Raw genomic sequence first — 15,658 nt, forward strand, 5'->3', positions numbered from 1 at the left:
AAAATAGTAATAGGCATCTAGAGCTACGAACCATCATACCATGGTCTAAACTTTTGTTTATTTCTGTGGATGGTTCGGTGTGAAGTGTGTCATTGCTCACTACAACAGACAATCTATGGGATAAATGCACCTCTACTACTTTTACTCACCACAATCAGGCTTGTCACTGCCATCTCTAGGCAGTACGTTGTCATTGTAATCTACAAAACAGAGTGCAATATATAGCAAGAGTTAAGCTTGAAAAAACATTGCAGTACCATCGTGTGATAAGTACTCATCGTCTCCTCCGACAGTCAGTGAGGCAGCACCTTAATCTTGGTCAGTTTTACTATCTTTGTAACCTTTAATGGTAAAATAACGATCATTAATGTTCCAGAGACACATTTATATAGCCAGTGGAGTGCCATTGCAGTCAGCCCATTCATGCACAACCAGTACAGACTGACCATGCCCCAGAACACCTTGCAACTTGGTGAAAAACTGCCTAAAATGCACATATGGACAAGTTAAGAAGCAAGCGTTCCTTGACACACAGTTTTACTAGCGATTGCTCTCCCTCCCGATTCGGTTCAAAATAATTCGTGCCACAAAACAACCATCACGCTGATAACAAGCGGAATGACATGTGTGCCTACATCGGATTATAACTTATAAACCTTACCAGTCGATATGGAGGAATTATTCACAACAATTGTGGCGTTACGCTAATCTCTCACATCACTCTCTGTACAAAGTCCCCCTACTATAGCGTCCATTTTTATTTGTGACGTCATTACGGATAAGGTCCATACAGCCGATTGCAGAATTATTGAAAAATCAATTCTGTACCGTGAATATTTCCGTAGGTCACGTGAAGTATAAAAAACTTGATGAATCTACTCTTCATATTCCAACAGTTCGCCATATTAATTGTCACCATCTTATTTTAAAAGGATCAACTCGGTGCAAGAGGTGTAGCATATGCATAAAACACCAATCTGCTCTAAGGGCGCAAAGCAGTCGTTCAACTAAAGTAGCTGAAGACACTTCACATTCCAGTCATATCAGTTACAAGTACACAGGGCTTAACTTTAGATTTATAGTGTTTATTAACAAAGCAGGTATCAACCTCTCCCTACTGTGATAAAGCGACTGGAGGGTGCACTACGCCATGCAACAAGTTTAGCTAAGAAATTAGATCGCCTGAAGACAAAGCTGGATAAAATAGTGCAATCTGAAGGCATAGTAGTTGATGATGAATCTCAGGACTACACACACTATGTTGATAACAAGTCTGGGTTTTCTGTAGATGTTGATAAAATGCTAATCAAAGCATCAAAAGCAAATTCTTGTCCAGAACGAGAAAAGTGTGTTCTCCTATTGTTAGATGAGATGCACATCAGGCAACAGCTTGTTTTTGATAAACACTCTGGGTCTATCATTGGCTATGTCAACATTAGTGAAATTGTAAACCATCTAGCTGAATTTGAGGAGAGGGTCAGTAATGATACACCAAGTCCTAAAATTGCTAAGACTATGACGGTGTTCATGGTTCAGGGACTGTTCAGTAGTCTGCAGTTCCCTTATCCACACTTTCCTGGTACTGATGTTAGTGGAGAGATGCTTTATGATCCATTTTGGGAAGCAGTTAGAAGAATTGAGAATTGTGGATTGAAGGTTTGCCATACAATACTTACTATTCAGGTATTCTCAAATGTTATGATAGGTGCTTGGTGCTACAATGGATGGTTGCAGTGTCAATTGACGTCTGGTTAAAATGCATGGCCAAAAACAACTGATGTACAAAACACGAAATCCTTATTCTCAAAATAAGAAAGATCTTTATTTCTTTGCAGATCCTCTTCATTTAATGAAGACAGTGAGAAATTGCTGGAACTCCACAAAACGGTGTATGTGGGTAAGCATGCAGAATAATATATGTGACCGGATTTGCGAAAAGGTACCTTTTTCACACATAAAATTTGACCCATTTTTTCAACTTCTAAACGTTGTAACTTTTGTATCATTGCAAGTATGTGTCTGAACTTTTCCATGAATATGCCTACATTAGTTGGTTACATTTTGATACAAACAGAAAGTCAATCAGTGCAAGAAGTCAACAGTTATGACATTTTGTTTGCTGGTATGTCAAATGTGTGGAAAAGGTACCTTTTCGCAAATCCGGTCACATATCTACGTATATATATATATATACAGTATATTCTATATATTCCCGTGTACATAATAGAACAATGGAAAGCACATCCTGTGGAAGCATCTTGTGGCAGTGTATAACAAAGATACTGCTTCAGGCTCTGGTATTAGGTTGATTCCTAAAGTCAAACTGGAACATATTTCGTTAACATCCTTTTCAAAAATGAGAGTTTACCTTGCTACTCAGGTCAGTGAACTTTAATGTAATAATTATTTTAAAAGCCTCCTATTACAGACCTGTAACTTTATACTGTCTGACATTTCCATAACTATAGGTTTTAAGTGAGACAGTGAACAATGGAATTTCAAAAATAGTTGGAGAAGAAGGTTCAGAAACAGCTAAGTTTGTGTTGATGATGGATAAATTCTTTGACACCCTTAATGTCCATAATTATGACCATGAAATGCATGCAAAAAAGAAGTTCCAAATGCCTTACAGATCAGCCAAGGACACTCGCCTAACTGTACGAGATAAGCATATAGTACATTTCTCCCATACATTTATGATCTTGTGTACAACATAGTGGTTAGAGGAAGAATTTATGAAATACCTAACAGACTGGGAAGAAAGTGTGGAGAAACGTGAGGGCTTTAGTAAGACAGAAAAGGGGAAAATGTTGTTAAGTCAACCTACACGATTAGGTTTAAAAACGACATGTGAGTAATTTCAGTGGTATGTGATTGAAATTATACGATGTTCGCAGGCAAATCCTTCATTGAATTAGTCCATTACTTGTTCACGTTGGAAGATTTGGATTCCTTTCTAAGTCAAAGACTATGCCAGGATTCAATAGAAAGATATTTTGGCTGCCAGAGACAGAGAGGTTCAGTACATGACAATTCAAATATTGAAGAGTTTTCAAAGAATGCCCAAACAATGAGAATTGTTGATAGTGTTGCTAGAGCTCCATTGAGAGGCAACTGTCGAGGTGGAAGGCAAGATGTGGAAGACAAGGAAAACTGTGAACCTTTGCCAAAACGTCCCCGGAAGGCATTAAAGGCACCTGAGCTTTAATAAATACAGACTCTGTTATATGACAGCAGTTACAATTTATTGTGAATAATAATGATTTACAAATCATTTTATTGCAGTATAGATACACATTTAAAGAAACCATGGTAGGGTCCGCAACGCGAAAAATCGATATCCTCCAATCAACTACCTAACTATTGTCATGTGTTAGGCTAAGTGTAACTTGAATAACACCAGCGTGGCAGCCAAGTTTGTCACTTTCCTCTGGTAGAAAACGATACAAATGTCTTAAAATCACGTGATTTTTCGTTGCAGCAGTCGGTAGGGTTCTTCGTATGCCACGATATTCACTCTCAACATTGTTCAAGTAGTCTATCATCAACTCAAAGTATTGGTGGTTTGATTTTATTGGTCAGTTTCCGGTGGAAGCACGACCTGTGCAGCATTTTGGCGACAGACAAAAATGTTTCTTGCTCTGAAGCACAGGACAAGCAGAGCAGCAACTGCGCCGTGGGTCAGCAATGACCAGTACTAGGTAAAGTACCTGCATGTGGAGTATGGTTATAATTGAAGCTTGTTAGCCATCTATATGCTGAAATTCGGCCTAAATGACGCCATTTTTGCAAACAAATACCAGAATGGTTGATACATCAGTGAGACAGTCTCCAACAGCAAGGATACGAAGCTTATAAACACCTAACAATACGGCTATCTCGCCCAGTAAACGCATAGAGCAATCCAATGCATGAAATAGGCACTCACGTGATCGATATTCAAATCTCGGAAAATACAACCATAATTTATTCCAATGACATTAAAATCACTTGGAATCAGGTGACAATCAGTTTGTGTACATTAGGTTCAACATCTCGATTAGCCCAGCAGTCTGACACTCTCCCTATGATGCCATCACAGCATAAAACAGACCTGCACTGGCCCAGACCACGCCTGAGTGAACAATTAACATAAATATTTACAAAAGGAGCACACTGCATGGTTCCTATTCAGAAATGAAAGCAATTTCGTGGGTATTTCTGCGATTTTAATTTCGATCACGTGAGTGCCTATTTCATGCATTGGATTGAGGTCTAGACCTCATCCCTACCAAACTACTGAAAGTTCTAGCAACTGAGGTATCTCCTTGTCTCCAGCTACTTTTTTCTGCCTCCTTAAATCAATGTACAGTACCATCAGAATGGAAAAAAGCATTAGTTTGCCCACTGTTCACAAAAGGAAACAGAAAGGATCCATCAAATTATCGGCCAGTGTCTCTTACTAGCGTATGCAGTAAAGTCATGGAACATATTATATACAGCAATATCATGTAACACATAGAATCAAAAAAAATATCTTGTCAGACATGCAATTTGGATTTCGGAAACGGCGTTCTGCTGAGTTACAGTTATTGCAAACAATCCATGATCTAGCTTACAATTTAAATCAAAAAAGCCAAACAGACATGATTTTACTTGATTTCAGTAAAGCTTTCGACAAAGTATCACATCGTCACTTACTTTTATAATTGAACTATTATGGAGTTAGAGGTAATATACTAAACTGAATCACATCTTTTCTGACTGGACGTACACAGAGTGTTGTGTGTGGTGGATGCACCTCCATCCCCTGTAATGTTTTAACTAAGACCCTAGTAACCACTACCCGTAACGAGGATTGTCCGCAGTGAGGTCACCATTGTGAATCCCTATACTATATTATCTATGGTTGGACACGATATAAGCGCCTCTTTTAACAATTTGTAGTAATTGCATTTCTCGAATATTCTTGATCAGTTGCAATTGAAAAATGGCGACTTCCTCGTCGGCAACGGATAAAGTTTTGCTGTTATGAAAGTAGTTATAAAAATGTATCTAGGTTCTACTCTCTATGATGGAATCCCTTGTCAAACGTTTTTCAACTACCAGTTATTTGAAAACCATGTGGTATTTGTTATGTGGGATTGGTGTTGGGTTGATGATGGCAGTTCCAGTGATGAAGAGTTGGGCAATGATCATTTAGAAGAGTCGCAGTCAAGTGAAGAGGAAAAATTAGATGATGACCCATTCCCAGTATTACCCATTCCATAGCATTTAAATGCATTGGCCATTTAAAAGAGAATCGATACCAGGAATTGCTGGCAATTGCCAGTAAGAAATTCAAACAGGGAGAGACTGTCCCAGTAAAATTTCAGAAAGAACCTGACAATCAGTATGATGCACGGGCCATAGCTTTTATGTGCAAAGCAGAACATGACTGGGAAAGAAAAGGGAATGTGGTAAAAGAAGCATTGCCAGATGTTCACCAAGCCATGGATGAGAACAAAGTCATCAATGTATACTTTGATAGAATACAAAAGGTGCTTGACTACAGAAATCCTGGGTGGTATGCAGCAATCATAATTACAAGAAGTGGGGAATGGTCTCAAGTTGTGCAGCGCAGTCAAGCTACTGGATTTCATTAATACAGTTTCAGTTATTTATTCATTGATTTCATGTTAAATATGAATGATCATGTATTATTACATTATGATTTCCTGGAGTTGGTGGCAATTCAATTGGTGTATTGTGAAACTTGGTTCGTATGGAAGTGGCACCACGGACAGCCATTGTGACTCGGTCATTTGAACCAAGCAATTCGTATCTAGGAATCCGCTTAGCACTATAAAACTGTGCTGCACTGTAATTCATTTACTAACGCACAAAATTTTGTACATGTAAACAAACTAAAAAACATGTTGCTGTAAGAAGACCTTCAGTGCTGGTCACTGTAAAGCTGAATAAGAATAAGAAAGAAGAATAAAAAGTAAACCTGTTGAACTTTAAGTAGAAAAAGAATTAAGTCAATGGATCAGTAGGCATTACCCTGTGTCACACCAGCTCATGATCATTTAATTTGTTTCCATTTGGAATCTGCATGCACAATGGTGGGAGGTAGTTTTTATTATAAGTGTTGGAGAAAAGGGTTTGAAAGGCAAAGGAAACTATAACATTAACAACTGAGTATAGATGGCAGATTACAAAGCATGATTAGGAAACAGTATGTCTACCAAAGTGTGTTGTTACGCAGTATATTTTAGTGTTTTACCTCTTGTAATGTAAAATCTTTACCAACGCTATCACGGAGGACACTAAAAAAGCATTCCACGTCATCAGTAGTGGATGACCTCGGATGTTCAGGTAGCATGTTGTTCTTTGCATTGTAAGCATGCCTCCACTGTCTAGATTCAATGTTAGCAAATAATTCCACAAGTGTTTCCCTGCTAAATCCTCTGACACCAGAAATGCTTCTGTAGATATACACATCACTTGGAGATATTGAATATTACTATGAACTTATACCTGTTGACTTCTAGAAGACTGAAGTCTATACATTCTCTATGATGTGGCATAAGGTCATCCAATATATAATCTAGCATATCCTGTTGGTACTGACTACGGTGAGCATCTGGAATCCCCTCTCTCATGACATGCTCCTCTCCAATTACGTACAACCCGAAGATATTCTGCTTCTGAGGTATATGACTTATATTCCATCCATGTGATTAATGAACTGCTAAACAGTCTCTCCACGTCCTCAACAGACTGCTTTCGCACACCTAAGAAAATGCAAAATGTGTATAGAAGTAAGCCTGTTTCAGTGAAAGTACCTGCAAGAGCAGCATATTTTAACTGTGCAGATGGATCATGCAGAGCTTCTTCAAATCTTTCTAGTTCAAGATTATTTGGACTACCTTGTCGCAAGCTTTGACCAATACGCTATACAGGTAAGTACATGCAAGTAACAAGGATTAGTCATGAGCTACTCACCTTAAGCACATGTCCTTCATCCTCTCGTTCACAAAATTCTATTCCAGTCACTGGATGGACTTCTGGAACGTAAACATGATACTTAAAAGGGACTCCTTTGCATGCCAAGTGTTTATCTGGTGACTGTATTCAAGCTGTGCCATGATGGAACGTAGCTTTTCAACAGTCGTTTCTTCCTTACCTGAAGTACACATGATTTGCTTGAATAACTTACACAACACGTATGTACATACCATCACACCAGTTATGAATGGTACCAACATATCCAGGCAGCACTGTTCTCATTCTCAATCTGGTAATCACATCATCTGTTGAGGCTCCTTCATTTTTCCATGACTGTATCTCCTTCAGAAGTTGACTGGATACTGCTGGATTAGGCACTACAACTGTGATATTTTCATTTGGATCGCCTAAATTCAGAGTGGAAACTTGACAGGTGAAATTGAGCCACAAAATGTAAAGTTTTTGAGGTATGTATAATTATTGTACATTTTAGTGTTGATTTAAAAATTTAACTTTCACAGATTTGTGATAATGCAATATGCTAGCTGTTTTATACAGTTAGAGTAGGTGACAAATTTTGATAACTTGATAAATTAATTTTGTGATCCTTAATAATAATTTTGTGATCCTTAATAATAGCTCTGCTGGCATCAAGGTATCATTGAAAGCATGGGTTGGCATAACATTCTTCGTCGGCCAAACGTTAATTCTATAAAAGGAAAATCTGAGGTATAATATTATGAGTAATCCTAATTGAAAAAATCCGAAGTTAGAATACCTCAAAAACTTCCCATTTTATGGATAATAATACAGTGATAGGTGACTATGCGCAACTCTAAACACTTTTTATATTAAAAAACATTGTTGCACAAATTTAAACATAACTTTAGCTACTTAAAAAAACAGGGGATAACATTCCCATCAACCTTCTCTTTCATACGACCATACTTTGCCCATGCATCACTACGGATTTGTAGAATAGACAATGGGCGAGTACGTCCTTTGCTTCTCAAGGTATTCCACTCTCCATCAGTTGTGAATCCTGATTCATTCATTTATTTAAAACAAGCAATGCAGATTAATATTTTACCTGCTATCTTCATGTTCCGCTTAACCATTTCTTGTATGATCTGATCAGCCAGCTTACGAACCTTAGCATCCGATATCCCTCTGTAAGGCAAACACTGAACCGGTAAGGCATAAGGTTTTTTGTTCCTTTCTTCCGGACTAATCATGAAAACTAAAACGTGTTTTGCTGTATTGCGTTGGTGGCAGACAATACCCTTGACAAAAGCAGCTGCTTTCTGTCGAGCGACTCAGAACATTGTCTTCATTGTCACTGTCTTTTGACTTCAGTAAATCTTTTACATCAGAATGTAATCTCCTTCTTTCTCTCCCAGATCATCTAGTTCCTTGACTTTCCAACTTAAAGCTATCATTTCCTTCTCTTTATGCTTTCCTCCATCTAGCTTTTCTGAGTAGACATTGTTTGCTTTGGCCTAAACTGAAAGAAATAACTATAATCTTGCATCATCTTGTGCAAATATTCACCTGAATAGACAAACTCTAGGTCTTTGGTTAGGTTCTCTAACAGAGCTGCCAACTGGTCATTAATGCCATTTACATCTGCCAGTCCTATTCTTCCAACCTCTTTGAGCCTGGTCTGATATGCATTATACTGCTTCTAAATACTCCCGTCATTCAAATCAAAATCTCCACTCCATTTCGTTCGTACTGACTCCTTCAATCCTTCATTGATGTCACATCCATCTGCACCACCATGAGCTAGGATGAGACCTAACTGCTTCATCTAAAACTGTCATCTATCAAAAATTCCTATTGTTGTTAATCTATATACATACACGTGTACCTGTATTGCTGAGGTCATTGTTACTGCACTGGTAGCGATGTCTCTCCTTATAGATCAAGGAAATGGGGGACTGTTTCCTAATTGTGTTTCCCAATCTATCGAACCATTCAGATGCTTTGAACATTAAGCAGACGACCACTGTAAGGCTATGCTACCGTGTCATCTAAGCGTCACGTGACACTGTTACATTCCAGTGCTTTTTAGTAGTCATATCGATGGGGTTCACCACACCGTTAGATTTAGATATTCATATACTTTCAATGCACTATAGTTTTAATAAAATTGTCTTGAAATGAAGATTTTCCAATGAAAATGTACAGCTCACGTGAACGCGTCCAACCTCCTCTGCCTCCGTACAGTACCCTCCGTCATAGATTATATCAGTAAGGAATATATAATCTATTCCTCTGTACAGTAGCGTAGTCTAAGCATCTTAAATAATCTTGTGGCGTCTATTATGCTGTTTAAAGAAAGTGTTGATACGGAAAATTTACGCCTCGATATGGTTTCGTTGGATAAAGAAGACAAGCAGCCTGATTGAAGATAAAAGAAAAGACAAAGACAAGGCGCAGAGGGCACACACTCATCGGAACCCCAAAAGGCACATCCCACTGGTGCAGTGCCAGAAATAAGAATTCATCATTGACTGGTCAAATGTCCTAGCAGGATTAAATTTGGTAGGCCGCTTCCAGATTTGATTGGCCATCTTGTCTCCTGGGAACAGCAAGTGGTATGTAGCTGATGTGCTTATGAGGACAGCATCACAGGATATTATACTATTGGACACCACAAGCAATCCTGCAAAGGTCACCAGCATATGGAACGCCTAGTAACACTTCTAACTCCACCATATACATTTTAGGAGCCCATTTTCATATGGACTCCCATTAAATTTGTTAATCAAAAATGTGTGCATTAACTAACTTATTCTATGACTAGCTACCTTACAGCATGATGAATAAGATAAAGCACATGAGCTACGAATATCTATCAGGTTAAACGCCACAGCTTTGGTAATAGCCACACCTCAGCTTTAGAAGAAACATGCTCAGCTTTAGAAGAAACATGCTCCAGTACATAGATTAAATGTACTAACCACCACATAGCAATGATTCGGCTACAGCAACAAGCACTACCATCCCTTACGTTATCCATCTTACCCTTGGCAATGAGATATGATTTATCGTCTTGTGATGCCTTTCGGGTCCACGTGTCATTCGTCAGAGGTGTGAAACCGTCCTTGAAGTGTGCCGTATCACTCGATGGTTGGTACAGTAGGCTATTATCACTTAATATGATTCAGCAATGATCATTAAACAATTGTTAAACAACATTTGATCAATTACAATCACGCACACATTAGCAGCCTACAACAGTATTTGGTCCATGAGTTCACACCTTCAGTCACGTGTCCGTTCTCACGTGATCTTTGCCTTTACATCCTCCCTCCCCTTGAGAAGAGGAGCCCTCCACAGTCATACAGTATCGGGCAGGCTTCCTCACTACTCTGCCAGCACGTGTCTTAGTTGCTTGGTTCTGACTGGTATCATCCTGATTACTAGTCACTTCATCCACTTGGGAATTCTCTGGAGGTGGTCTTCTAACTTGACGACGACGTCGAGGTTTGTAGTGTCCCTTCCAGGGCTGAATATCACCAGAAAAAGAACCATTGCACAAGGAAAGGTGCTGCAATGATACAACCAGTGGTTCTGAATTCGGATCATTCATCATCTGAATTGTTGCATTAGTGGTTGTAACATCTTGAACACGGTAGCGTCCCTTAAACCCTCTGTCTAACCTAAATCTTGGCTCCACTTTCAGCATAACCAAGTCTCCAGCACAAATTTTGCTATCTTGAGCCCTCTTATCATATTGTTTCTTTTGTGTCTTTTGAGCATTCTGGATATTCCTCTTTGCTAACATTCTAGCATTCTTCAACTCTTTAAACAGTTGTCTGGCATACTCTGATTCAACTGTAGGACAATTAGTGGCTGGTGCATAAAAATTCAGTGCTGTTGGAATTCTGGCATCACGGCCATACATCAAGAAAAATGGTGACTGTGAAGTTGATGCTTGGGGAGCAGTTCTGTATGCTAACAATGCTGGGCATAAACACTCATCCCAGTCCTTTCCCCCTTTTGACACAACTTTGCTCAACATTCCTTTAAGAGTTCTATTAAATCGTTCGACCAATCCATCTGATTGAAGACCCATAATAGAGGCAGTGTCCTGCAGGATGTCAGATAGAAATTCTGCAGCTCTATTGTGAATTATTTTACGGGGCACTCCATGTCTCCATATCACTTCTGCCAGGCAATGTGCTACTGTGGTAGCGGTTCTATCTGGTACAGCAAATACTTCTGGCCATTTTGTCAGATAATCCTGGAATACCAGAGTGTAACGATTACCTTTACTGCTGATGTCCATCTCTTTGGAGTCCATTCCAATACATTCGAATGGTTCCCCAACAGGTATACTCTTCAGTGGTGGGTTATGTCTTCTCCCCTGACCCTGTACTGATACACATGTAACACAATTACTACACTTGTGTTGGGTGACCTTCTCTAGATATCTCTGGCTTAAGCATTTTCAGATTGGCTAGTGTCTCTTGCAGCTGTGCAATCTCTGCATTCTTAGCAGCCAACTCCTCGTTTTTCTGCTCTAAAACAGTTTCATGTGTCAAGAGTTGTTCACACTTCTGGGTCCAAAATTTTTTGGCCTTTGCTGTTTGCACCTTTAATTGTTTACGTAGTGACTGTAGTTCTTTTGCCGACTGCTCGGCGGACAGCTTCTGTAGTTCTTCCTTCACAGTTGTCAGCTCGCCACTGACTTGTACTACTAAGTGATCTCGTGCGAGCAACTCGTTCTCTAGCCTACTGATTTCAGAGCGCGCATCGCGCAGTGCACTGCGTACCGACTCTAATTCATGCGTGCTGGGCTCAGACTGGGTCACGTGAGAATGTTCATTTACGACATCTCCCGTGTTCACATGCTCAGATTCAGCACTTATAATACCACTATCACTCACCAGAAACAACTTTCCCCCTTTGTTAGAGGCAATCACTTGTACATTTCTAGACTCGTGACCCATCTCGAGCAGCTTGCCCTCCAGGAGTTGTAACGTAGATGATGAGGTTGCTGTGGTCGGTAGATCGAGCATCCCTGCCAGCCTGTGAAGTTGTTGAGTTGCCAGTCTCTTGGAATTGAGCGGGTAAGCAGTTCCTTCAGGTATCGCTGACTCCTCTTCGTCTGATTCCTCTGAGCCCACTGGCGGGTCGTCTCCGAGGATGGAAGAAACTTCGTTGTTGTTTTCGCCTGACATCTCCTTATGTCGGTGGTCCGTTTTGTGTACAGTCACTCTTGGTAATAACCTCCAATGTAAAGTAATATCACCTCGTGGCGCTCACAATGACTCTTAGTAATGCCTTCCGTTACAACTACACGCATGCGCTAACAATACAACTATCTACTAAAACTCTAATATAATGTTCAGTCCATGTTACATATTTGAAAAATAACTGAACTGTACAACTTCATAATGTTACAACAAAATACAGGCGTGGACTGATTGAGTCAGCACACACTTAAATAACTAGCATAGTTGAACAGTACATTTTTTTGCGGGGTGTTTTCTCCATTGATGAATAGAGTGGAGATTGATTTCACTTTGGCACTAGAGACACCTTTTAACAGTGAGTGTATCTTGAGGAACAGATCTAGAGTAGAGACTGATCATACTTTAGAACTTGAGCCAGCTGGATCTTCAATGTAAAGGTACGTACATCTTGTACCTCCAAGCGTACTTCAGAACCAGTAGGCCAGCTAGGGCAGTCAACTGTGATGGCTAAACAACTAGAAGGCAAAAACACAAGTCACAGATAGAGGTGTAGTATCTATGCCTGCAGTAAGTGAGGAATTGCAATTGTTAGACTATATAGTTGATCAGTTGTACGGTTCCAAACGCACACCTTGTACCTCCGAGCGTGCCTCTTCAAAAGTAGTAGGCCAGCTAAGGTGGTCCTTTCTCTCTAATTAAAGCCCATGTAATTCAACGTATTTGTATATATGGTTGGTAAAAAAATAAATACTTATTGTGACCTCCACCCTGTACCTAGCATTAACGAATCCAATAAGGGATGAGGTCATTTTGTTTAATGTTAAGTAAAGAACTCAATTGCTAAGAAGTGTGGTCTCCATTAAATACCTGACATCATACATGTTCTTGAATCTGATTGGTAATCGTACTTTTGTTCAGTCTGGCCAAACTTTTGTATTGCATGGCACCAGACCCTGAGCGTGCAGGACTAATGAGAGAACCATCTTTGATGATGAAAATAATACATGCTTATATACAGTAACTGAGGTGTGTCCTCGGCCACACGTGACCACAACATGGAAGACCAAAAGGTGGACGTGATAGGGAATGAAATTACAACAAAACACAAGATAAATAGCTAGTCCTAGCTATGTCTCTAGCTAGCGATTCCGGAAGAATTTAAAATTAATGGAAATAATTTTTATTTAGCATAGCCTTGTGCAGTACTCCCTGAGAATCTCATAAACACTTAGTTTTTAAAAATCCGTCATAGGATGGTAGAGTTATAAGCAATACTATCTTTCAAAATAGGCAAAATTTTCTCCATATCTTTCCATTGAAAAAAGTCCAAAAAATGGCACAATTGAACAAATACTTATAACTGAGCTTTTCAATAACATTTTGAACTTCTGTTTTCTGATATAAATACCTTAACACATGGACCACAGTGTAACCTTACTTGTAAGACCCTCTGAATAAAGGTCACCTCCATAGAAGGCCACTAAATAGTTGCATGCATTTAGCATCTTGCGGATGGCAAAACAGCATACACATGGTGGAGTGCAACCACTCTGTACCAGTCATCTCCACTCAAAAATACAATGTGCATGTAAAAGCAAAGAGTTGTACAGTTGATTTATAGCTTATTTCTTCTCTGAATGTACAGCTCCTTGACAGCTACCAAAATGGTGCATCAAACAGATGAGCTATTTGTGGTGCAAATTTGCTGACTTTTAGCATAGTAATATTAAAAACTACATGGGACAAAAATGTTCACCAAAATGTTCACCTTGGTGTAAATGCAAAGAGAACATAACATTGTGGTGGCTATATTGCAAAATAATCTTATAACTTGCATACAACTCCACACAAACATATTTGTAGCAGAAGACTAACTGCACCATCGTATTCCATGTCCCCAGAAACCCTAGAAACTATCCAATTGTTTGTCCAATCAGTCGTATGCATGGCAGCGAATTGATTGTGCCAGCTCTCCAAATGAAGATTCATGGAGAAAATTTTATGCAAAATTTATGGAATTCCGGAATCGCTACTCTAGCTACCAATCGCTCGGCACAGTTCCTTGCTAGAAATATTCTCTATAGATGCAATAGAAATATAAAATGTCAAGGGCTTAACCTCCCTCCCCTTAATGTAAGTTATTACGTTAAATATACCAAAGTTTGGAGAGTGCATGCCCTTCTAAATCAGACCCTGCACACCAATTCTAATACAGTAGAAATTGCCACTGCATGGCTACAGTCTACGACATGCATGTGTAGCTATGTACATAATCATACACACCACACTACAATTAAAGCTTACTTGTTCAGACGATCCACATCAATCATGCATGCATAAACTAGATTTTGTCACATGCATCGTCTAGTTAATTAGGTACATTTTTGCACGCAGTTTCTGATTATTTCCTGTTGGCACCATCAGAGCAGTATAAAAAGTGCAACTGTTAGGGTTTAGTTCATTCATGCGGAAAATAGAGTTTGAGAGAAAGTGGCTCCAACGAGCAGTCAGTCCTCAGTGAAGTCGAAAGTAGCTATTGACTCAGCCTGCGTCTTCTTACCAGAGAGCAATAATGACAACTGCGGATACAAGCACAACTAACAGAATTTGTACATGAGCAATACTTATGCATCAAACTTTACAAACCATATAGGATCTGATTTCACCCAATCACAAAAAAATCAACTCTGCGAGACAGCCTTCACTATATGGTTTGGCAACTATTTCATGTGACTTGGACAATGTAGAGTTAGCTATTATATATATATTTGGTACAAGGTATTTCGTGCTTATATACACACTGATGGTTAATCATTGCAGCTTGAACAATCCCTTTGGAATGCTGTGACTGAATATATAGGCTAACTGTATGGTCTATATAGTTTAGCAGAGAAGACTTATCGTTATATTTCTAAATAGGAGCTATATTAGCCTTTTTCAGTCAGCAGGTAATTGGCATTCTTTTACAGTGATTTACATAATGTATAGAAAAAGAATACAAAATTTGATTGATATGCTAAATTCTATTAGCCCCAGTGTTTAAATTACTTTAGTAATGACAGCTAGTATAGTTATGGACATTAACTTCAGGAGGAACTACGTACAACATTAGTTTAAAATTACAATAGCAGATATCAACTGAAAAAATTGCAGTCAAAAATTCAGCTTTTTGAAAATTACGTATACCAAGTGCCATTGTTGATCAATGTTGGAATTGTTTTGCAAAATCACTTTGGAGATTTGTTAGGCCTTACTAACATCACTATCAACAAAATAAATTCATTCTGGAACCAAAGTCAAGATCAAGTACTTGTGTAACTAGGTGCTAGCAGAATTCCACTGCCTGCAGATTTGCATCTATTACCTGTACCTGAGTCTTATTGCTGCAATTAAGTTCTGTTCATTTGTTGTTTGACATTGACGGCAAAGTCAGCCTTTTATGCATGGTTTTAAATTTTAGCCACAATTTTAAATTAAAA

The 15,658-nt window shown here is 39.0% G+C and overlaps 1 long non-coding RNA gene across 1 annotated transcript; it reads left to right on the forward strand.

Moving 5' to 3' along the window:
- The first annotated feature begins 1,248 nt into the window (after positions 1 to 1,248).
- Positions 1,249 to 2,851, forward strand: LOC136244731 (uncharacterized). Its single transcript, XR_010695552.1, has 4 exons — positions 1,249 to 1,897; positions 2,228 to 2,380; positions 2,469 to 2,657; positions 2,718 to 2,851. It is a non-coding gene; the product is annotated as an uncharacterized lncRNA (long non-coding RNA).
- Positions 2,852 to 15,658: the final 12,807 nt, after the last annotated feature.

Source organism: Dysidea avara, chromosome 14 (assembly GCF_963678975.1).
Source record: "Dysidea avara chromosome 14, odDysAvar1.4, whole genome shotgun sequence".
In the NCBI taxonomy this organism is placed as follows: domain Eukaryota; kingdom Metazoa; phylum Porifera; class Demospongiae; order Dictyoceratida; family Dysideidae; genus Dysidea; species Dysidea avara.